A 24,172-nucleotide genomic window follows, 5' to 3' on the forward strand; every position below is an offset into this window, starting at 1 on the left:
GAATCATGACATTGTCAAGATGGCATCGTTCAGAACTCCTCTGAATAATTCCCAATAGTTTCAGAATAATAATACAGATCAAATAATGAGCACTTTCTATTACAACTGAACAGTCCAAACAATATTTTTCCTCTCGAATAATATCTATTGCAACATGCCCCATGTAACTCGTACTATTCGATTTATTTATTTTAAAATGTCTATTCATGTGATCTAGCAGAACCAGGGGAAGTTACAAAATTATTAGAATCATGCAAACCCCATCAGCTAATCAGAAATCAACCCAAAGCTGTCATTAAGTCTTATTGTCACTAATTGTCAACACATATGTAAGCATCTATTTATAGATCCTATGTAATTTTATGCTCTTATTAGACCCGGTCACATAGGTAAAATCTGACTATAGATAATCTGTAAAATTTACAGTCATTAACAAAAATTAAAATAATTAGATAAAATCATGTACCAGGAGTTACAAAAATATAGATAAACATAACAAAGTCATAGGCATCAGTGGTTACCTTGATTAACCACTACAGCTCAAACTACACTTTAAAGGAATGTCCATTTACTAATTCCTACACTTACATGTACAATACACAATTTGTTGCAGTTACACGTCACAATACACAATTTATATTGAAAGTTTACCTCTGAATAATAGTTATGTATGTACAGTGCAACTAATCAAAACCAAAACTTCACTATACAAGAAACCCCTCAAACCCCTATTTTTTAGTCACAATTTTTTTTCTATTTTTTTAACATCATTTTTTTCCCCAGTAATATTTACAGAAGACAATGTACATTGAATTCATGGAATTTTCTCAGAAGACGATGTACAATGAATTCATGGAATTTTCTCAGAAGACGCTTCATTTCTATCATGCAACAAAAGGAAGGCACTATTCCTCTGTCTAGCAAACAAACTGATGTCATGTGACATTTGAGGTCTTCCTAATGATGTAATGGAATTCAGTAATACGTGATGTTCTAAATAGCTCAACAGAACCATGCTACTGAATTCACATATTCTGTCTCCCAGTCAACAAAAATGTTCAACTTTAAGCAAACACTGGCAAAATATTCACTCTGGTTGAGGTTCGCCTTTCAAGACGTATGCATTAGTCAGGTATACATTTCCTTATAATACACTATTAACACAGTACTGCCCCATCTATTTTGTTGTTGTTGTTGGGTTTAACACCATTTTTCAGTACAAGATAGGCTATACATGGCGGCCTGGAAAACCCCAAGAAGAACCACCGACCCACGAGTAGCTACTGAAAAGCTTTCTTTCGTACCAATGTTAGCCGAGCCTGAGATTCAAACCCACGCAGACAGTGGTGAGATGGCAGTGATCCGGAATGGTCAGCGCTGTAGACCACTTGGCCACTCGGGGTGCCACCCCATCTATGTGATTTTTTTTCTGTATGAGGGATGCCAATCTTCAATGATGGGTTTTATGTACAAAACTTGATTGGGGACCAACGAATAAACATTCCCACTTACTGTACTTTTCATAAAGGGCCTTCTTTGCAGGCTAGAATGTTTTAGTGTTGCACCTTGGTTTAGCTGAGCTTCAAGCATAGAAGTTCACCAAAGTTGCTTATGCATATTTTATATCTAAAACTAATATGGTTATGACCTGAATATAAAAAGAACATGCTCTCATGATAATGTGTGCTTGACTTACAGTGGACCCACATATGTAATTAAGTGTATGCAACTATAAGTAAAATAAAAATGAACCCAAAAAAATAAATTCATGGTACCCATAAATTTCACTTACAAGTGACAATCAAGTGATTTATGGTTGGTACAAGCCATCTGTGGACAAGACTGTTTATTTGTGAAATAAAGCATAGCTGATACTGACAAATTTTATTGCTTTTTATCAGTTAGTGTAAGTGAACTGAAACTTCATGGATATTATCATTTTCTGTCAAACAGCTTACCGAAAAATATAGTCTCAAGTCCAATATTTACTCCAAACTATCATCTAATTCCCAAAAATGGTGTTACTATGAAATTGTGCAGAGTTAATAATTTCATTGCAGATTTATCAATTTCAAGGAGAATCAAAGCAAAATAAAGAGAACTGCAGCATTTTATTTAAAATTAATAAGACTCAACAAAAGTATACAAGAAGATTATATCAGTGGTGTGTGTGTATGTGTGTTTGTAAATTACATAACTTGGACATGAGTGAGAATGTTGTTGTTGTTGTGGGGTTTAAAACCATTTTTCAGCACATGATAGGCCATACATGGCGGCCAGCATTAATAGTGGAGGAAGAACCTGGGAAAACCCAGGAAAGAACCACCGACCCATGAGAAGCTACTTGCAAGCTTTCTCACATACCCACATTAACCGAATCTGAGACTCGAACCCAAGCAGACAGAGGTGAGATGGCAGTGATCCATGATTGAGAGCGCTTTAGACCACTCGGCCACTCGGGGTCCCTGTGAGTAAGAATGAAGATATCTCCAAACAGCAGTAGAAGCTAGCAGAAATGTGATGTAGAATTAAGCAGTTTGTACATGTGAGTGTGAATTAAACAATGGAAACATGAGAATAAACATCCACCCATTCGGGATAAACCTTCAAATGGAGACATCTCTGCTTTTACAGCAATAATAATAATAATAATAATAATAATAATATGGACTTAGAACAGCACCTAATCTTTTGAGGATGTAAGTGTTTTAAAATATTAGAGAACACATAAAAACACATGATGACAAGATCACAAAAACAAACACTGAAATTACAAAACAAAAAAAAATGCCGACAATAATTAACTAGTAAACATTATTAAGTCTTTAAGTCTTTTCTTGTAGTCAAAATAGGTCAGTTTGAATGAGATTACAGTGTCCTTGTGTCTAAAATCTATGGGTGATTCATTCTATGTAGCTGGGCCCTAATACACACAAAAGAACAATGTCCATATGACTTTGTTTTAACAGTAAGAGCAATGAGAATGTGATGCCGAAGAGAAGCGTTAAGTTTCCAGCTGGAGTGACACATGGGTGAGATCAAATATTTAAGTAAATATAAAACAAATCATTTTTTTTAATATGCATTCATCAAGTGGGAATTTCATTGACTTTAAGATAATATAACATTTCATTTCAAGGTAAATGATGAGGTACTCGTATGTCCTAAGTGTGGTAATCAGCTGTGCTATGGAGGTACTGAGCTGTGTTATGTACATAAAATCACTGTACAGGAATCAAAACTGTTTTTGGAAACTTAAAACCTGTTAATATAATACATTGAATTTTCCACACAATATCACATATTCCCTTTAGCCAAGAGGACACAATATGTGTTCCAATTAGCCATGTGGACAAAATATGTGTTTCAATTAGCCAAGTGGACAGTGTAAATTGACAATATGTCAGAGGTGTTGAACCTGAACCCTGTTAGAGATTTTGTTTTCATTTCATTTTAAAATTCTTACAAAATTATTTCCTTTTTTTGAAATATTTCACCCAATTTTTCTTATTGTCTGAAAATACAAAATATGTGCAGTGTTATTGGCTACTTACATTAAGTGATTCTTAATGGACATGTAAACAGGGCTTTAAATACAGTATTGGGCCAGTGCACACAAGGAGTCATAAAATGGCCATAACAGCATGGATGATCATCATTAAGCTTGACCTTCTTCTTCAATGGAAAATTTGGTCTTTAAACTTTACTACATTTTTCTGATTTAATTCTAAGTTACATTTTTTTCAAAGGTGTTTCAAATCAGCTGATGAAGATACAGGCCAAAATTAGATTACTGCAGGACCATGCCATATTGACTTTATACAGGTGTCTCAATACAAACTGAATTAACTCCCTTTCTCAACTAGTAATGTTACAATGGTATGTCTTGCTTGTAACATTGTTAGAGATGTACACATTTATACAACAGTCTACATATTACATTTTATTTACAAAATCAAAATAAAACAATATACTGTAGACCCCGTAAATGTCATAAACAAAATCAACTCAACTGACCATGCTCAATTTTGACATATTTTATAATTTGATGGACTGACAATGTTCAAACTTGAAAGATCTTACAAACAAAAAGAACTCAACTAACTGACAATGCTCAAATTTAAAAAATCTTAAAAACAAATTGAACTCAATTGACTGACGATGCTAAAATTTAACAGATCTTATATATAAATCAAACTCAATTGACTGACAATGCTCAAATTTCAAAGATTTTATAAACTAACTGAGCTCAGTCAGCTGAGTTCACCTTGTGACTTACAGAGTATCATTGCTTTAAATTTTCAACACTGATCAGGCAAGATAACTGAATGTCAACAAATAAAAGAAATTTCGTCTCTCTTTGTCCTCACACTTTTCATCTACCACATTTTTATCCCCACTGCATGAAGCTCAACTATGTAGTAGTCAATTATTAATTAGGACAAGCCATGTATTTAAATATTACAAGCTGTATCTGCATAATGTATCCTTACACTGCTTAAAGCTGACACACACTAAGTACTACAAATGGTGCATTTTCATGGAATATGGAATCAATTACATTACCGTACAGCAATCAGACTTTTCTCCACATTATACAATATAAATTTATCTGCCAGCACTTAAAGTTCAATTATGGAGACACTCTTTAAAATGTAAATTTTTCATGTTTTTCTACAAGATTATGTGCAGATTAAAAATCTATTGTGAAATTTAATAAAAGTGGATTCTCAACATTTACTGTCAACATTAATGAACAGTCCAACTGTCCCAACATTTACTGTCAACATTAATGAACAGTCCAACTGTCCCAAAATGACTGATTTCAATAGCTCCCTTAACTTAATAGCAGCTTGCTTTTACATCACTAAAGAATGAGCAAAAGCACTCCTAATGTATGTGTAAAGAAGGCAGATTTCTGCAGCATACTGTCACAAATTGTGATCTAAAACAAAAAAGGGGATTATTTTCCTTTCTTAAGTTTACAGATGAAGAAAGACGTAGAAAACAGGGACCTTCTGATTACGCCGTATCAAACTGGGAAGCATTATGATGACCTTACAGAGTAAAACCTACCACTCATTAAATTTTTCTCCCCAGCATGTTACAAGCAATCAACATATCACAAATCCTTCTAGAAATATAATTTAGGCAATCATCAAGAGAAAATGATACAACATGTGAGTTTGTGAGAAAGAGATAAAGAATGTTAACCACTTCCATTTGGTATACAAATTTAAAATGCAAACACATATCCCAATAAAACTTTTTGTTTCAGAGCTTTGTGACTGAGAGATAAGAATAGTGTGTGTGATGTGAATTTTTAACATAGCTTTAACAATTTTTCAGTCATATCGCTACAATGTCTGCATTGTGGCAGTTTATAGTGATGTCTAGCACTGGGGCATCATGCCGCAGACATGTAGCACGATGTCCCACCCAGTCACATTATCCTGACACCAGGTTGACCAGTTCTAACACCAAACTCTTAATGCTGAGCGTCAAGTGAGGCAGCTGTTAGTACCATTTTTATAAGTCTTTGATATGGCCGGGAGCAATAAAAATAGCAAATACCCAGCAGAACATGGCAAAATATTTTGTTAGGAGATGGCGCTAAGAGGTTACATTTAAAGGAGGCAGGATCCACCCTGTACCATTTCAAAGAAATGTAGTTTTATTTCCAAGGAGTTACTGTCGACAATTTTGACTTAAATTAGGAGTTTGATGTATTTCTTTTCCTAACATGATTTACAAAATATAAACATTTTAAAATACGCCAAGATAATGCTTTTGCACTGAATACACAGCATTTCATATTTCATTCTAATTCCTAATCTGTCGATGAAAATACTGACTCAAGGTGTAGTATCATTCATTTCAATTTCTTAAATTTCTGTCCATTTCATAAACTACTTCAAATTCCCTCAGGACCACTCTTCGTTTCATAATGTACTGCAAATTCCCACAAGGAAATCATTTCATAAACTACTACTAATTTCTTCAGGACCATTGTTCATTTCATAACCTAGTACAGATTCCCACAGGACCAGTGTTCTTTTGATAAAATACTGCAAATTCCCACAAGAGGACTGCTCATTTGATAAACTACAACTGATTCCTTCAGGAACACTGTTCATTTCATAACCTAGTACAAATTCCCACAGGACCAGTGTTCTTTTGATAAAATACTGCAAATTCCCACAAGAGGACTGCTCATTCGATAAACTGTTGCAAATTTACACATAACCACTCTTCATTTCATAAACTATTGCCAATTCCCTCAAGATAACTGTTTATTTCATGAACTATTGCAAATTCCCACAAGACCCCTGCTCATTTCATAAACTACTGCCAATTCCCACAGGACCACTGTTCATTTCATAAACTACTGCCCCCCCCCCCATGAATTCCCGCAGGACCACTATTCATTTCATAAAATGCTACAAATTCCCACTGGATCACTGTTCATGTCATGAACTACTGCCAATTCCCACAGGACCACTGTTTATTTCATAAACTATTGCCAATTCCCACAGGATAACTGTTCATTTCATTACCAACTGCAAATTTCCAACATTATAGTCATTATGTTACAAACTACAGCAAATTTCCAACATTATAGTCTCTATGTTAGCAAGTTCTTTGTTCTAGTGATAGTCATCACTTAAATGCATACATATTTGGGGATGGTAACACCTGTGCACACCTGTGTAAGCTATTTATAATGCAATATAAATGTACAAGCTTTTAGGTAAGAAAGATTCAGAAACAATTTTAAACAGACACCTACACATATGACCTTTAAGTGGGTATGTAATTTTACCCCTCTTTCATGTTTCCTTCTGTACAACTTTTGAGAGCACGATTTCCTTGATGTGATATCCCTGCATGACAAACAGGTGTGATATCAGGACTTGCTGACATGCAAATTTACATAACAAGTGCTACAAATCAGCTTGAAATTATATAATTCCTTAGTTATCCCATTTACAAAGCATAAATTGGTAATACTGTATATAGGCAGGTATCCCACTTACCAAACATTAATTGGTAATACTGTACATCGGTAGGTATCCCAATTACAAAGCAGTAATTACTAATAAGGTTTCTCACTTACAAAGCATTATAACTGGTGAAACTGAATACAGGAAGGTATCCCACTTACAAAGCATTATTTGCTAATACTGTCTTTAGGTAGATATATATTTTCTGTTATTACTGTTGCTGTTATCATAGGTGCCAAATGCATTCATCTCTAGTAGTCTCAAACTGAAGCATGTGGAGCTATGAAATGGGATAAGTATATTTATATCAAGTATAATAACTATTAGCAAAAATTGGTCAAAGTAGTTATATTTTCACACTCAAGTTGTAATATATTTTTCATATAGTTTAATCTGTATTAAACTTGGTATATGCATTTATTCTTCTTTTTTTTAACAACCATATATACTAGCTTATAAGACAAATCTAACTGTGAACTGCACAGATCCAGATCTGCTCATGTATAATGCACAGGCACATCAGGGTGTGTGCAGTCTGTGAGGAGTTATCAGTAAAATAAACATCATAGACCCTGATCGACAGGCAGATCATTCTGAGTCTTTCATCATGCTTAATTAGCTTTGTATGATACGTTACGTTAGTGGGACTCGCTTGGCAACAAAAAGAAAATCTCTATCTCAATATCATCCTCTCCTAATTACGTTTCTTTTTAATTTTACAAATGTAACTCATTTATTGTATGAACATCGTATTGTAATTCCAACTTATCAGATTATATTTGATTATTTCTTGCCGATTTCTGTTCCTCTATTTCTACACTTGAGTTGCGATTGGCTAACAGAAATAAGTACAAATTTCAGGGGACATGATGGTAGTTCATATGATCTAATAATTGCAATAATTGGCATCTGGATACCTGATGTTTTTACAATATTAGGATTTCATTTTAGTCCTTCAATTGTTTATTAGCATCCCAAGAGATGTATATGCATTGACAGGTGCCTTCATCTTGAGTTTTATAGACCGGGGCTGATGACTGATTTCACATAACTAGTTTACAACAGTATTTAAAGCATGTGACAGTTTAGTCCTGAAAGTTTTAATGGGAAAGAACATTTTAATGGGAATGCTATGTATAACTTCAAATATGTCTTTGAATGTCAGCAGCACCAAAGTCTAAAACAGCAATAACTGTATTTGCATTGGTTTTAATTAACCAGCCATGAAAGAGAAACTGAAAAAAGGAAAGTAAACAATCAGCACAGTAACAGTCTGTATGTTGCACTCAATGATGTAAAACAATGTCTGCCCCTCTCTCTTTCTGTTTCTTTCTTCCAAACTGAGAGACATATATCACTCCCTCGATAACTTGCACCCTGAACCCACTTATGACATGGGGTCAAGTATGGATCCCACCTTTTAGACAAAAAATGCCCCAAATATTGTCCCCTATTTGTTGAACGTGAAGAAAATCAATATAAAAATAATTAAAAACAGTGGATATTACATGGAAATTTGAATCAACATCATGAAATTCATAACTTTTAATAAGAAGTCAAATATTTTGCTAACGTTTTTTGGCAAACACTATTCTCAGTAAACATTAAATAATAATATTCTGCAAAATTTTGATAAATGAAAATGCCACTAATGCCAACTCAGGTGACAAAACTTTAATAAATAAAATACCAATTAAATATGGTTTGTCAAGTGAAATTCATGTTTAAGTTTTATCTGTTAACTAGGTTTAAGTGAAATCATCATAAATGCAATATGCCCTCTTCTATTCAGATGTAAAAAAATGTCAATCTGTAAATGAACAGAAAGTCACATGACAAAAAGTCACAAATACACATGGGACAGAAAGTCACATGAAAAAAGTCACAAATACACATGGGACAGAAGTCACAGGACAAAAGTCTCAAATACAGATGGGACAGAAAGTCACAGGACAAAAGTCACATTTTGAATTATCATAGTAATGCAGTGCATGCAGGAAAAAGTGACACAGGACACAAGTCACACTTAGAGTTGTAAAAATTTATTCTAAAACAAATGTATTAAAGTCATTATATTCTATTATTTTTAATTATTAATATTAATGATAAAAATTAATCAACTGCTTCATATGAAAAGGGTAATTGTCTAGTTAATGAAGTAAATTGTAAAACAAACATATAACACTGAGATTATTTAGAGTTATTTAAGGCTTACTCTTCGACACAAAAGGTAGCTTTGATAATGACATACAAGTAAAATTTTGGTTTCAAACTTATTACTTTTTTAAACAAGTATGTTAGTAGAATGAAACCTTTTTGTGTTAAATGGATTTACTTTCCATAATAACAAATAAAATTAATTTATATAATAAATTTTAAATGAAATTTTGCATCAGCAGTGACAGTCACAACAATGTCATTATTTTGTTACCACTATCTATACTCTTATTTCATTATGAACTGCTAAAAAAAATATCTTAAATATATCACAAAATATTATGGCTGATACTTTATTATATTAATATCACAATGAAGAAGGAGCAATTAATTAATATAAAAATCTGCAACTTTACAAAATTCTTAGTGTGACACTATGTCCTGTTACTTTTGTCCTACATGTAACTCATAATAGTGAAAATTCAAATTGTGCCTTTCTGTCCTGTGATTTTCTGTCCTACAATCATGTCAATCAACCATCACAGCTATATCCACAAGGATTTCTACAGAAACGTTAAGCACAAACCATGTTTTGATATCCAAGTTGAGGGAGTACTTGTATTGTTACAGTCAATTAAAAGCAGACCTGCTTTGTATTTTCATGTTAATTATGTATTTTGTATCAAATCAAATAAATGGGGTGCCTTAAAAGGAAAGTAAAAAAGGCATATACATTATACCTAAATAAGAGCTAGCAGTTACAGTCATGTGTCAGGTCAACTTATTTAAATTGATAAATCAAACAATTATAGATATTACTGTCTAAGTAGTATAATGAAACTACCTTAAATTAGCCTACTTATTCACAAATGTGATCAAAGATGGCAAGGCAAAATGAGTAATGGTGATGTCCAGTGGGAATGGCATCCCTGATTTATTTTGTGTGTGCTTGCTTATAGTACAGTCTATGTTTCTGGACCCAGTGTGTGAGTTACTGAGAGAAAGGTGTATATACTTTGAAGGAAACAGTACTGCACCTGACCAACAGTTACATCAAGGGCAATTAAGGTCAATGAGTTTGTTAGTACCCAACACATTGCTAGCTGAAAGGCCAAGGCATATAATCATGAACCTGTAATAATAGCACACACACCCCACACAGGATGTGTTGATTAACCTTACTTCAACAGTTCAATAATGTTACATAATGGGGGATAGCCTTATGTAACAGTTTTTATCTCATTAAGTATAACCAGTGTGAGGGATAGAGGTACATACTGAAGCCAGGTGTGTTCCACAATGTGGGACAATCTGACTTAACAGCTCTTTAACCAGTTTTCTAGAGGGGGTAGCCAAATTGAAACCAGGTGTCAGATCATGCTACATGTTTGAAAACATAAGGGAATGGTCCCCATTAGTTGATCTTCCTTGGTTGTTTAATTTAATTGATCTTCCTTGTTTGTTTAATTTAATATCTGTAAAATTGCACAATTAATGACATGTTAGAAAATATTAGTAAACAAGTTTGATCAAAGGTTGGAAAGTCTATTTAATAACCTTGTTACTTAGCAAAATGTACCATTTATCTTTTGTCAATAGTGACACTGGAAATAAATATACTGACACTGAACATGTTGCCTTCTGGATAGGTCTATGAATTTCAAGAGCATAAATCAATCATATCACAAGTTCGCAATTGATGACACACGAATGAATATACCTACAGTGTGTTTCCTCAAATCTACTCATCAGCATATTCATTTTGGCTGTTACTTTAATGGATTCTGTACCCACAGGTCTTTTTCTAGTAAATCTGAAAATGATTTAAAGCATGTGGCATATGTTAACTGTATAAATACAGGAGGTGAAAGTCTTGGCACTGCAAGTGATTTATGTTTGGGTGAAGTGAAGTTTCAATAATAACAATAACACCCTAGTTCTTTCTTTATTGGCATACTAAACTATTATTAATCAATGTTAAATTGTTAATACCGTCCAATCAATCATCTGTAATTAAGAAGTGTCTCTTGCCCCACTGATCAAATACAAAAAGTTTGGGCTTTATTGTTATCCTGGGAAGATCACACCTCCCTCATCAATGGGGAATGGGAGTAGTAGCCAAAAGAAATGTGAAATTTGGTTGCCATAGCAGTCTGCTGAGTACTACAATCTAGTCTTCTAAATGCAACTTCTACTAAACCACCAATATAACAGATGAAAATAATTAATAACAAGCAATTCAAATCAAATACATTTCTCTGAAAATTTGGTTTTTATCCAATCCTTATAATGGCAATTAGGACTGGATTAACAAAACTGCACTTTTTATCAGCTATATACAGCTGGCTCCCTATCCATACAGTCTAAAAGTCTGCATTATTGGCTTTCATATTGTTACTACTTTTGATCAAACTGCAATAAGTCTAACAAAAGTCCCTCAAGGGGACGGATGCTCTACTGTCCTGAAATAATTCCAGGAATTTTAAACATTATCATTTCTTCATTTTAACTGCAAAGTGTTAAAACCATCTTTGATATTCTTTAGCAATAATACTTTCAAATTAGCCACTCTGTTGGCCACACTGGATATACACTCAACACCATTTTCATTAGGCCAAACTAGAAATCGTTAGAAGAATTTTGGTGAAATATCCATGCCAATATGAATATTCATTCAGAAGTAGCGATAACAAGATTTTGAAGATGACCACCATGACAACTATATGTAAGATTGGCACCATTTGAAGTTAGGATCAACTAGATATCATAAAAGTTTTTATATAAAAAATGAAAAATCTATGTCATGACAGGGGTATAGACAAAAGCCCATAGGACAAAAGCCCAAAGACAGGGGTAGGATGAAAGCCTCCTTCATTTACGTTTCTTGAAATAAATAAATGTATTATAGTGTTCATTTTTAATTATTTGCTATGAATCATAGCAATTTTAACATGCAATCACTTGAGTGTTCATTTAATAAGAAAGTGTTTATAAATTCTTTTCTAAATGATATAATTGTTAAAATACAATGTTTTATTAACTCCTTGATATTTTTAATTATATAATTCTATACATTAAAATCACTATATGAAAGTGCTTAGATATAGCATGCATGTTGGATTATTCTGTTTAGTGATGATCTGTAGCCTAGAATGAGATACACAGATACCAGTAGGTTCAATAATTTGATTTATTTTGTTTGATATTTATGAAAATATGCCTATATTGTATCAAAGCTACACATTACATTACACACATTGCAAATGTAATAATGGGTGTGAGAGACCACTGTACATAAGGTATAATGGTACCAATTGTACAAGTCCAGGTGGGCGGAGCTTAAGGTGTATGGAACATTGCATTCAGAATTAAAGAACAACACTAGCTGTGATTGGTGCATTATGTAAGAGTTGTACTTTCTGTTTGGCTTAAAAAAATGTTGAGCCTCTTGGCAACATGTGAGTTTGTGTTAATTTCTATCTAGATCATATTTTGTATTTTTTTTTATTTTTTAAAAATATGGTACACATGGCTGAAAATGTGCTTGTTGTGACTAGATAACTCTTACCCCTGTCTAGTTCCAGTAGAGTTATCTCTCTTAAATGCAATGGAGTACCTGGTTATGTCATTGTCAAATTGACAATCTAGCATTGTTCTATATGACAGTGTGTGATATGCATACCCAAGTAGGACAGAAAGTATATTTATTTCACAAAACATTAGCATTGAGGTATATGGAAAAACAATTGGTACTGTGATACCATAATAGTCATAATAGTTACATTAAACACTAAAAATTTAATAATGGGTGTGAGAGACCATTGTACATAACAGTCAATATAGTTACATTAAACACTAAACATTTAATAATGGGTGTGAGAGACCACTGTACATAACAGTCAATATAGTTACATTAAATGCTATAAAAATGTAATAATGAGCATGAGAGACCATTGTACATAATAGTCAATATAGTTACAGTAAATAAATAAATAAAATCTATTATCAAATACGTAAACATTTCGATAAAAATGATCAATGAAAATTCATAATACTGTAAATATAAAAGATCAAAGTGCTTTTGTTTTACTCCTGAGTGATTTTTGTCTTACTCATATCAGGGGGATTCTGTTCTATGGGGCATCTGTACTAGGGGCTTCTGTCATAGGGGCATCTGTACTAGAATGATCATGACCGTCAAGAGGAGGAGACTGACAATAAGAATTTCAAGAGGACCACCAATATTAGTTGAATACATGTACAAACTAGACACCGAAAGAAATCTTCTAGCGGCAACCACATGCTGATAAATCTGTCCATTAAGAAGAGTGGCAATAACAAGATTTTCAAGATGGCTGCCATGGCAACTATATAAAATGTCTGTTTAGTACTGTTCATTTAGGACCAAGCAGACATACAAAAAAAAGTTTTAGTGAAATCCCTATGCTGATTTGACCATCCATTCAGAAGCAGTAGTAATAACAAGATTTGCAAGATGACCCCTGTAGTGGCTATTGTAGATAATCTCAGCAGCACCTTTTTCATCTAGGACCAACTAGATATCATAAAAAGAAAAACTCCATGTTACTCATTTTACGTTCTGCAGGAGTTGACATACAAAATTAAAGATGGCTGCCATGTCAACCATGTTGGTTGTCAGCTCAGCACTATGTCCATTTAGGACCAACTTGAAATCATAAAAAGTCTTTTAGTGAAAACCCAATGTTGATATGACCATCATTCAGGAGGAGTGGTTACAAATAACAAGGTTTTCAAGATGACCCCATGGTGGCTATACTGTATGTTTGATCAGTACCATTACCATTTTCATTCAGGACCATGGAATGAATGAGTGTGTGTTTTATGACAATCTTCCATACAGTTTAGGATACCCAGCAAACTTCTGCTAACAGATGGACAGACGACAGATAACAGCAGATGGACAATAGGCCATGCTATAAAATCTTCTGGCCTATGACAAGTATAACTCAAAGTAAAATATTGTCTAGTATTGTCATACTGTTGTTTGAGTCAGCACTAATATCACAGTCACATATATGATAATGTGTTTAACCAGGACTAAGCGAGTCGTTACTGTATACCAAGTGTAAAAGTAATTGATGTCTGAATTATATAATGCCATGGTGGAAATAGTTGAAAGTCACTCAAACTAGAACCCATGTATCAAATACTTTTCTTTATGCAATAGTTTGTCCTTGAAATGGAATGCTTCTTTTTGGATTATGAATCAAGTTGGTGGGAAGGTCTAAAAATGACGGAGTAGGCTCAGAGTCCTTTAAGAATGTCTAAGGTGTCATAACAATTACATTGGCTAGTGCATAGACACATCCAAAGTTTCTAGGATGTAAATGGTAACAGTTCATGGTAGACATTCCTTTTTATTTATATTTTCTTTAACCATAATAATGCTACAAATGTGTACAATTAAATTCTGTCATGGATTTGCTGTAATTGGTCCAATACACTGTTGGCTCATTGGTCACCCAATTAAGACATTTTAATTGGCATCATGACGATAATAGGTAACTAGGTGTGATGTGTGTCACAGTAAGGATTTGAATGACTAGGCAATACTAAGAATCTCAATAACTGTAATACTACACAGTGTATAAGAGTACGGTAGTACCAGAATGGATGAAACTGACACTTGTTAGTCATAAATCTTGGTGTCTGATCACAAAGGTGTGTCATAAACACGTATTAGCACAGAATATTTTAGTCAGTCTTAACTTATCAGTTAAGAAGCTTCTACATCAATACTTAAAACCTCAGGTAAGATTTTCTATCTATATATCTACCTATTCATTGCCTGTCTGTCTGTCTATCTATCTATACACGGGATCATCTAACAGTGATTTTAATGAACAAGTGGTCTTTATATATAGGTACATTATGTACCAATGTAACCAATGGAATTAGGCCTTTATACATCCAAGTGATCTTTATATACAGGTGGTCAACAAGGCAGGTTTGACGTCATCCACATAAGGTAATATTGCACATGGATGCTAGTATTATTATTTCCAAATACACTACAGGAAAATTAGTCAAGACAGTATATCAAAACCTGTTCAAAGCTTTTATAGCCATCTATCTATTATCAGGTATGTATACTTTGACTAAAATTTATTATGGTACCAGAAACTGTGAACTGTGAAATGATATGCAAAACTTGTCTTGTTCTCAAATGGTAGAGTGTAACTAATAGTAATCTAAGGGTGGTGATTCAATACCAAGCCAGGCCAGCTGCTTTGCTGTATCCTTGGGAAAGGTTACTTACCGTATATACTCACCTATGAGTTGATTCCAACTATAAACTGGGTCTGTACAGTTTGTTAGGAATAGTCAGTAGAACCAACAACACAGACCCTGATCTGTAGATGCATTATGCTATGACAGATCAGGATCTCTGTTGTTTGCAGTTTGACTTGACATGTAAGTGAATATATATGGTAGCTTACCATTCTCTTGGCATGATAAAGGGTTAGGGGTTAGGGTTAGATAAAGCCAATAATGTCTTACAAGTGCAGTTGAAACCAACAAAAGAAAGCAATCTTCTTTAATCAAGACTTCCATGCATAGAAATCCAGATTTTCTTTTCAGTAGATCACTATATAAAGCCAAAATTATTTTGCAATACAGACATTGAAATCTTGTGGCTGATAAAATGGAGTCTAAATCTCCTTTACTTTTAGGAAGCATCCATTTATTTTATCAGTGGAGAGTGTCTGATGTTTTGGTGATAAATAGTTCGCTTATATTTGTAGAAAAAAAACTCAGTTATTTCATTATATTAACTGAAAAAGTAAAATATCTTAAGGTAAAAAATGAACAACAGATATTTTTGTTTGAAAGAAAATCTCAGGCTCTCTCCAAATACAATAGTTGGTTGCTTTTTCATATTTCATACAGCAATTTCACATTCTAACCATGGACAAACAGATGACCTCACTAGTAATACATGAAAATTCTTATCTGTATAATATTCTTTAAAGCTGTGTTTTACCTTTGAGCTATAAATCATGTGTGCGTGCTTGTGCACGTGTGTGCGTGATTTAGACTTTTAACATAGCTGTGACAATTTTTTTATTCATATCGCTATGCAGTGTGGCAGTTCATAGTGATGTATAGCAGTATGGTATCATGACACAGACATGTGGCATGATGTCCCACTGATTCACATTATCCTGACACCAGGCCGACCTGTCCTAACACTAAACTCTTAATGCTCAGCGCCAATCAAAGCAGCTGCAAGTACCATTTTTATAAGTCTCTGATATGACTTTGCTGGGGTTTGAGTCCACAGCCTCTCCCATCCAATTAGGCCACTGGTGTGGTCACACCATTAAGTTGGTCTTCACAAAAGTTTAAAGAGCTGTGATACCAATTCAACATTTTGGGGATGCATGGCTTTATCAGTCTTTGAAACAGTTAGGCTAATTCTACACTAACAATAAATAACACAATGTTAGGCAAGCACTTCATGTAACTGTCTAGATTACAGAATAACAGATAATTATATGTACACAGACTGGTTTTAATTAAGTAGAACATAGTACATAGATATAATTACATGTATATAGACCAGTTTTAATTAAGTAAAACTTAGTAAATAGATAAAATTCTATGTACACAGACTGGTTTTAATTAGGTAGAACTTAGTAAATAGATACAATTCTATGTACACAGACTGGTTTTAATTAAGTAGAACTTAGTAAATAGATATAATTCTATGTACACAAACTGGTTTTAATTAAGTAGAACTTAGTAAATAGATAAAATTCTATGTACACAGACTGGTTTTAATTAAGTAGAACTTATTAAATAGATATAATTCTATGTACACAGACTGGTTTTAATTAAGTAGAACTTAGTAACTAGATATAATTCTATGGACACAGACTGGTTTTAATTAAGTAGAACTTAGTAAATAAACACAATTATGCGAACACAGACCACTTTTCATTAAATAAAACCTAGAAAATAGATATAATTCTACATACACACACCAGTTTTAATTAATTAAAACTTAGTACATGTACATAGATATAATTCTGTGTAGTAAAAATTGATATAATTCTATGTACACAGACTGGTTTTAATTAAGTAAAACTAAGTAAGTAGCTAAAATTCTATATACACAGACCAATTTTAATTAAGTTACGTGGATACACATCTGATTAATTAATGTCATCTTGTCAAAAATACCTGATTCAACAAAGATGCTGGTTATTGGCTAAAATATTCACATACAATGCATTTACGATTATTCAGACAGGAATACAATGAGTAAAGGAAGGTCTGAGCAATAAGGTCTTAAAGAAAGACTTTTTATCATATAGTGTATTGGGTTTTACTTAATATGACAGTAAAATCGATTTTTATATCTGTAATGTATGTTAAATATCATGAAAGTTTGCACAGAATATTTAGGAACCTAATGTTCAAGGTATATGACGTAATAATCAAAATTTTAATCATTAAAATTTTCAGCAGTTTATTTAAAATTAAGTCAAGGTCACCATAGTCAACATAGATCTGGTGAACCTGTCTCAGTAAGATAATAGTATATTCTGATCTGGTCTTGTTTGGGCTGATAGTTCTGTGACAGCTTATAACATCAGAGTAATTGACAGACTGAGTGTCAGACAGACAGCATTAAACCAATATGTCATTCTCCCTTTGGGGAAAACATAATTATTATTAGTGGAATAATTGTAATTTCTTATGCTTTAGAAGTAGTGCTTGACCCATGTTTTTAAAACTTAAAATGTGAAACTAAGTGTATGTAAATGTCAGAGACAAATTTCTTTTCATGTCAAATTTTAAAATGTTTTTGACCTCTTAAATTGTATTTAAGTTACCTTAATACACTTGTGAGACAACTGGATTCAACTACAAACTGTACAGACCCAGATCTATAGTTGCATAATGTGCTGGTAGACTACAGACCGAGATCTGTAGTTGCATAGTGTGCTGGTAGACTGTACAGACCCAGACCTGAGGTTGCATAGTGTGCTGGTAGACTGTACAGACCCAGATCTGAGGTTGCATAGTGTGTTGGTAGACTGTACAGACCCAGATCTGTAGTTGCATAGTGTGCTGGTAGAGCTGGCCTCTCTTTTTTGCCAGAAGTAATCATTAGAACAAAGAACAAAAACACTGATCTGCCAGTGCATTATGAGATGGCATATCTGGGTCTATGGTGTTTGCAATCAGACCAAACTTATGCAAGCATATACAGTATATAAAAAGCTCAGTAAATGTGGTACATATCTACTAACACAGTCCCTTGAATACCTTTACATTTTATTATGACCCATTATTACTGTATGACTGGATAGCTGATTACACCCCTAAAATACCCCTACAATTTAATATAACCATTTATTACTGTGAGACTGGTTAGCTGGCTACACACTTTGAATTAGGTGTCAATTCTGTTATGGCCCTTTATTACTTTGAGACTAGGTAGCTAGCTACAACCCTGGAATATATATACATTTTAGTATGGTCCTTTAATATTGTGAGACAGGGTAGCCTGCTACATCCCTTAAGCATTTTTAAATTTTAGTATGGCCCTTTATTACTCTGAGACTGGGTGGCTGGCTACACCCCTTGATTCCTGTATATTTCATTATGGACCTTCATTACTCTGAGACTGGGTAGCATGCTACATCCCTTAATTCCTGTACATTTTATTATGACCCTTTATTACAAAGAGTCTGGGTTGCATGCTACACCCATTGATTATCATTACATTTTATTATGGCCCTTTATTGCTGAGAGACTGGGTAGCATGCTACATCCCTTAATTCCTGTCCATTTTATTATGGCCCTTTATTACAAAGAGACTGGGTTGCATGCTACACCTATTGATTATCATTACATTTTATTATGGCCCTTTATTACAAAGAGACTGGGTTGCATGCTACACCTATTGATTACTATTACATTTTATTATGGCCCTTTATTACAAAGAGACTGGGTTGCATGCTACACCTATTGATTACCATTACATTTTATTATGGCCCTTTATTACAAAGAGACTGGGTTGCATGCTACACCTATTGATTACCATTACATTTTATTATGGCCCTTTATTGCTGAGAGACTGAGTAGCATGCTACATCCCTTAATTCCTTTACATTTTATTATGGCCCTTTATTACAAAGAGACTGGGTTGCATGCTACACCTATTGATTACTATTACATTTTATTATGGCCCTTTATTACAAAGAGACTGGGTTGCATGCTACACCTATTGATTACCATTACATTTTATTATGGCCCTTTATTACAAAGAGACTGGGTTGCATGCTACACCCATTGATTAATTTTACATTTTATTATGGCCCTTTATTGCTGTGGAATTTGGTGGCTTGCTGCACAGTAATTCTATAACCTGACATAAAACAATAGCACTCACAGAACAATTTCAGACATTTTTGACAAATGTTCCAGTTTAAACAAAGCCCATCACTGAAATGGGCCTTTTTACCCTGCAGTTATAAAATGGAGGACATACTGGCCAGAGATATTTAAAGTCACACAATGCAATGTGCATGATAATCTAAATGAATGGTCTGTGTAAAAGTTATTTAAAGTCACACAATGCAATGTGTATGATAATCTAAATGAATGGTCTGTGTAAAAGTTATTTAAAGTCACACAACACAATGTGTATGATAATCTAAATGAATGGTCTATGTAAAAGTTATTTAAAGTCACACAATGCAATGTGTATGATAATCTAAATGAATGGTCTGTGTAAAAGTTACTTAAAGTCACACAAAGCAATGTGTATGATAATCTAAATGAATGGTCTGTGTAAAAGTTATTTAAAGTCACACAATGCAATGTGTATGATAATCTAAATGAATGGTCTGTGTAAAAGTTACTTAAAGTCACACAAAGCAATGTGTATGATAATCTAAATGAATGGTCTGTGTAAAAGTTACTTAAAGTCACACAAAGCAATGTGTATGATAATCTAAATGAATGGTCTGTGTAAAAGTTATTTAAAGTCACACAAAGCAATGTGTATGATAATCTAAATGAATGGTCTGTGTAAAAGTTACTTAAAGTCACACAAAGCAATGTGTATGATAATCTAAATGAATGGTCTGTGTAAAAGTTATTTAAAGTCACATAACGCAATGTGTATGATAATCTAAATGAATGGTCTATGTAAAAGTTATTTAAAGTCACACAATGCAATGTGTATGATAATCTAAATGAATGGTCTATGTAAAAGTTATTTAAAGTCACACAATGCAATGTGTATGATAATCTAAATGAATGGTCTGTGTAAAAGTTATTTAAAGTCACACAATGCAATGTGTATGATAATCTAAATGAATGGTCTGTGTAAAAGTTATTTAAAGTCACACAATGCAATGTGCAAGATAATCTAAATGAATGGTCTGTGTAAAAGTTATTTAAAGTCACACAATGCAATGTGTATGATAATCTAAATGAATGGTCTATGTAAAAGTTTGTAGATTGGATATAACATTCAGAACACCAGGATTTAATAACAATTTTTTGGGTACTAACTGCATTATTAAAACTTTTGTAAAATATCACAAGAAACGAATAATTTTTTATTTAAACTGCTATGCTTATATGACACTTATCCAAATCAAATGCAATTAATTCATGTTAATAAAGGAAATCAATTACATATATGCAAATATAAATAATCAGTATATTACAACATGGGTATGTATATAGTGCAAGTATTCCATCACAAAAAATCAAAGATGTTTCCATGGATAAATATATTAATAATACACCTGATTTGTCAACTGTAACATATGGATTCTGTAACCTAATCAAAGGAGCTCACAGAATTATTTTTAGCAATTTCATCATACTACATCACAAACATGTGAACTACTACCGATTTTTTTGGCAGCTGCTAGATGTGACAACCAAAATATAACAATTGGTTGAAGTGTTTGACGAAATCAGAGTCACTGAAACACAAAAAACAGCTGAAATAAATAACAACTTTATTGTCTTTGGTGCACAATTCATGAAACATTACTTATAGGAAATTACTGGCAAAATCATGCTCGATTATGCAGTGTTTTGTAAAAAAATGTAGTTGACAAGTGATACTTGTTATGTATATTTAATCTGCATTGTTTGATAGTTTTTTTAAATTCATTATATGCTATGGATAATTGCAATTTGGACTTTATCTTGTCCAAAATCAAGTTCATTTTCTACCTGACCTGAATCACTGAATTTGTCTTTGTAAACAACATGCTTACCTTAATCGGAGACCAGAACACTGGAACTTCCCCACGAAATGCTGGGTCTATCTGTTGTTCACCACATTTTATATTATAATTTTAGTAACAGACCTTCTAATTATAACTAAGATTTTATCTTGTAAACATTTGGAACCTTTCAAATGAAATTTTCCATTAGGTAATAGGTTGTCTATTTTTGAAAATGCTAATTGGAACCTATGTCAAGTAGAGGATTACATAATAATATTTATCAACGAATTATTCATTCGTGCTGAAAGATCTGAGCAGAATCAGTTGTATTATTGTTGTATCCAGTATTTTTTTTGGCTGGAATATTTTTATTCAATTTATTTAATTCAAGCTATTCTTCACTGGAAATACACGGTGCTCAAAAATAACATTCTTGGAAATAGAGACTTGGAGTTACAGTGAAATTCAAATACGGATATATTCTTGGATTGTATTATTGTGATTCAACAAAAGACTGCTGTCACATCACTAAGGCACAGGATATCACAGGCACATCAACACTTCCAGTGTTGGATTTATTTGAAATACCACTAAAGTTTCTTCAGAACTTCAAACATTAGGACATGTGTTAGAAATTATAGGATTATTTGGTATTTAAATCACAATACCATAAGTTCTGCTTTACATTTTTCACTCTGTATTCTAGAGAATTTAATTATTTGTTGAATTTTATAAAACTTGTTGCTTTTCACTCTTTTCTGTTACTTTGTTTAAGACCATAGGGTTGTGACACACTAAAGTATTAGCTACTTACCTTTGCTAGCTAACAATGACCAATTTTCTGAACTCGCTGAGACGGGCTAATATTTAAAAACTGATAACATGAAAAGACTGAAGTGATCCAAATGCCTTTGAGGTGGGATGGTGAGACTGTGCTGATAATAGTATGCATTATGAATGTGGCATCAATCTAGGCAAACAAAAAATGTGGGCAAGTTGGCCTATATGCATGTGGGGCAAGTCTAGACAAACTACAAATGTGGGCAAGTTGGTATATATGCATGTGGGGTAAGTCTAGGCAAACTACAAATGTGGGCAAGTTGGCATATATGCATGTGGGGTAAGTCTAGGCAAACTACAAATGTGGGAAATCTGGCCTATATGCATGTTAGGTAAGTCTAGGCAAACTATAAATGTGGGCAAGTTGGCCTATATGCATGTGGGGTAAGTCTGGACAAGCTACAAATGTGGGCAATCTGGCCTACTAATGGAATGCTGAAAATGAATTGAAAATTATCCAGACCTACAAAGACAAGGCCCAGTCACACATTAATAATTGAAAATTATCCAGACCTACAAAGACAAGGCCCAGTGACACATTAATAATTGCACATCAAATTACTGAATACCAAAAGCTGAATATTAGCTTACCATATATACTTGCTTATAAGTCCAGTCAAACTGCAAACAACAAAGATCCTGGTCTGCCATGGCATAATGCACCTGCAGACCAGGATATATATGTTGTTTGTTCAGTAGTACAAATATTTTGACATCTAGGATTATAAACATTAAATCTCTCCATCTTCATACTAGTATTAGTGTAAAACAAATTCTATAAATAAGACTGCCAGCCTGCTAAACTTATTAATTTAAAATTGTAAATACAAAAGAAAACAAAACAAAAACTTGTAAAGTCCAATTTAGCTAGTCACACAGTTGATCAGAATTTATTTCATGCAAAATATACTTTCTGTCTCCTCTTTAATTTTTCTTTGGCATAAATTAAATAAGATTACCATAAAGTAACAAACTGTGGAATTTAAAAGTACACAACAATAACTCCCATCTCCAATGCATGTCTGTCTCTATGAAGAAATGTACTTTTAGTGAGACTTGGGTGTAACCTTACTGGAAGGTAAATTAAACATCCTTCAACTACCTGGCTTTCTCTGTACAGTCCAGGCTTCCAGTGTTCATAATATGTGCATAATTAATCCAATTAATGTGTTATGTAGAACTAATACTAATACACAAGGTGTTTGAAAGGCTACATGCTAGTGCATATCACACTATGACAACACCTCTGAATTTCCCCCAAAACAAGGTGTTTGAAAGTGTATATTACACTATGGCAACACCTCTGAATTCCCAAAAGATCAAATATGGAGGCAATCTTCATGGCCTTTGTAGGATAAAATGTGTAAATTAAAAATTGGTTTCTGTGGTATAATTTACTCAAATTGAATTCCTGACATTGGCAGCTAAAATCAATGAAGAGTTAGACTCTCCAAAGTTACTGACTGCACTATATTCCTTAATTTATGCTTGCTTTTTTAACTTTTATGTGTCATGCCATCCCACCTGTTGAAGTGTATTGATTGAACTGTCATTTCATGTAAAAACTTTTAATGCATATACAGTCAAAGATAATAAACACACAAAATGGCACATGGATTATTTTTTTCAGTTTGTAAAGGAAACATTGTGCAAAAAAATATGGATTGACCAATCATGCTGTACAAATGGGAAATGTAAAGAAAACTTTCCAAGAACTGCTGAACCTAAATTTTCTTCCAAGCATAACATAAATGTTTTGAGAAAGGGAATTTAGATTTATAACATAGGCATGCAATCATCAGAGAGAGAGAGAGAGAGAGAGAGAGAAAGAGAAAGAGACAATAAGTACTTAAAAAATAGTAATCCCCTTTTATTGTGTACATAAAGTTTAAAAAAGAAAGTACATGCATTATTTTA

At 33.2% G+C, this 24,172-nt stretch overlaps 2 protein-coding genes across 7 annotated transcripts in view; one reads left to right on the plus strand and one right to left on the minus strand.

The window, feature by feature from the left end:
- LOC149787571 (protein deacetylase HDAC6-like) overlaps window positions 1–24,172 on the minus strand; it is a 548,042-nt gene that overhangs the window by 320,092 nt on the left and 203,778 nt on the right. The window lies entirely within an intron of this gene.
- LOC149787572 (protein trapped in endoderm-1-like) overlaps window positions 1–24,172 on the plus strand; it is an 81,878-nt gene that overhangs the window by 45,792 nt on the left and 11,914 nt on the right. The window contains exon 1 of one of the 3 annotated variants that reach the window (XM_089973733.1): window positions 14,683–14,954. The exons of the other annotated variants lie outside the window; for them this stretch is intronic. The gene's annotated coding sequence lies outside the window, so the exon portion shown is untranslated. Of the gene's footprint in view, window positions 1–14,682; window positions 14,955–24,172 lie in introns of those variants that run through there. 3 annotated transcript variants of the gene reach the window in all.

Source organism: Sinohyriopsis cumingii, chromosome 11 (genome assembly GCF_028554795.1).
Source record: "Sinohyriopsis cumingii isolate HCF-2022 chromosome 11, ASM2855479v2, whole genome shotgun sequence".
NCBI classification, from domain to species: domain Eukaryota; kingdom Metazoa; phylum Mollusca; class Bivalvia; order Unionida; family Unionidae; genus Sinohyriopsis; species Sinohyriopsis cumingii.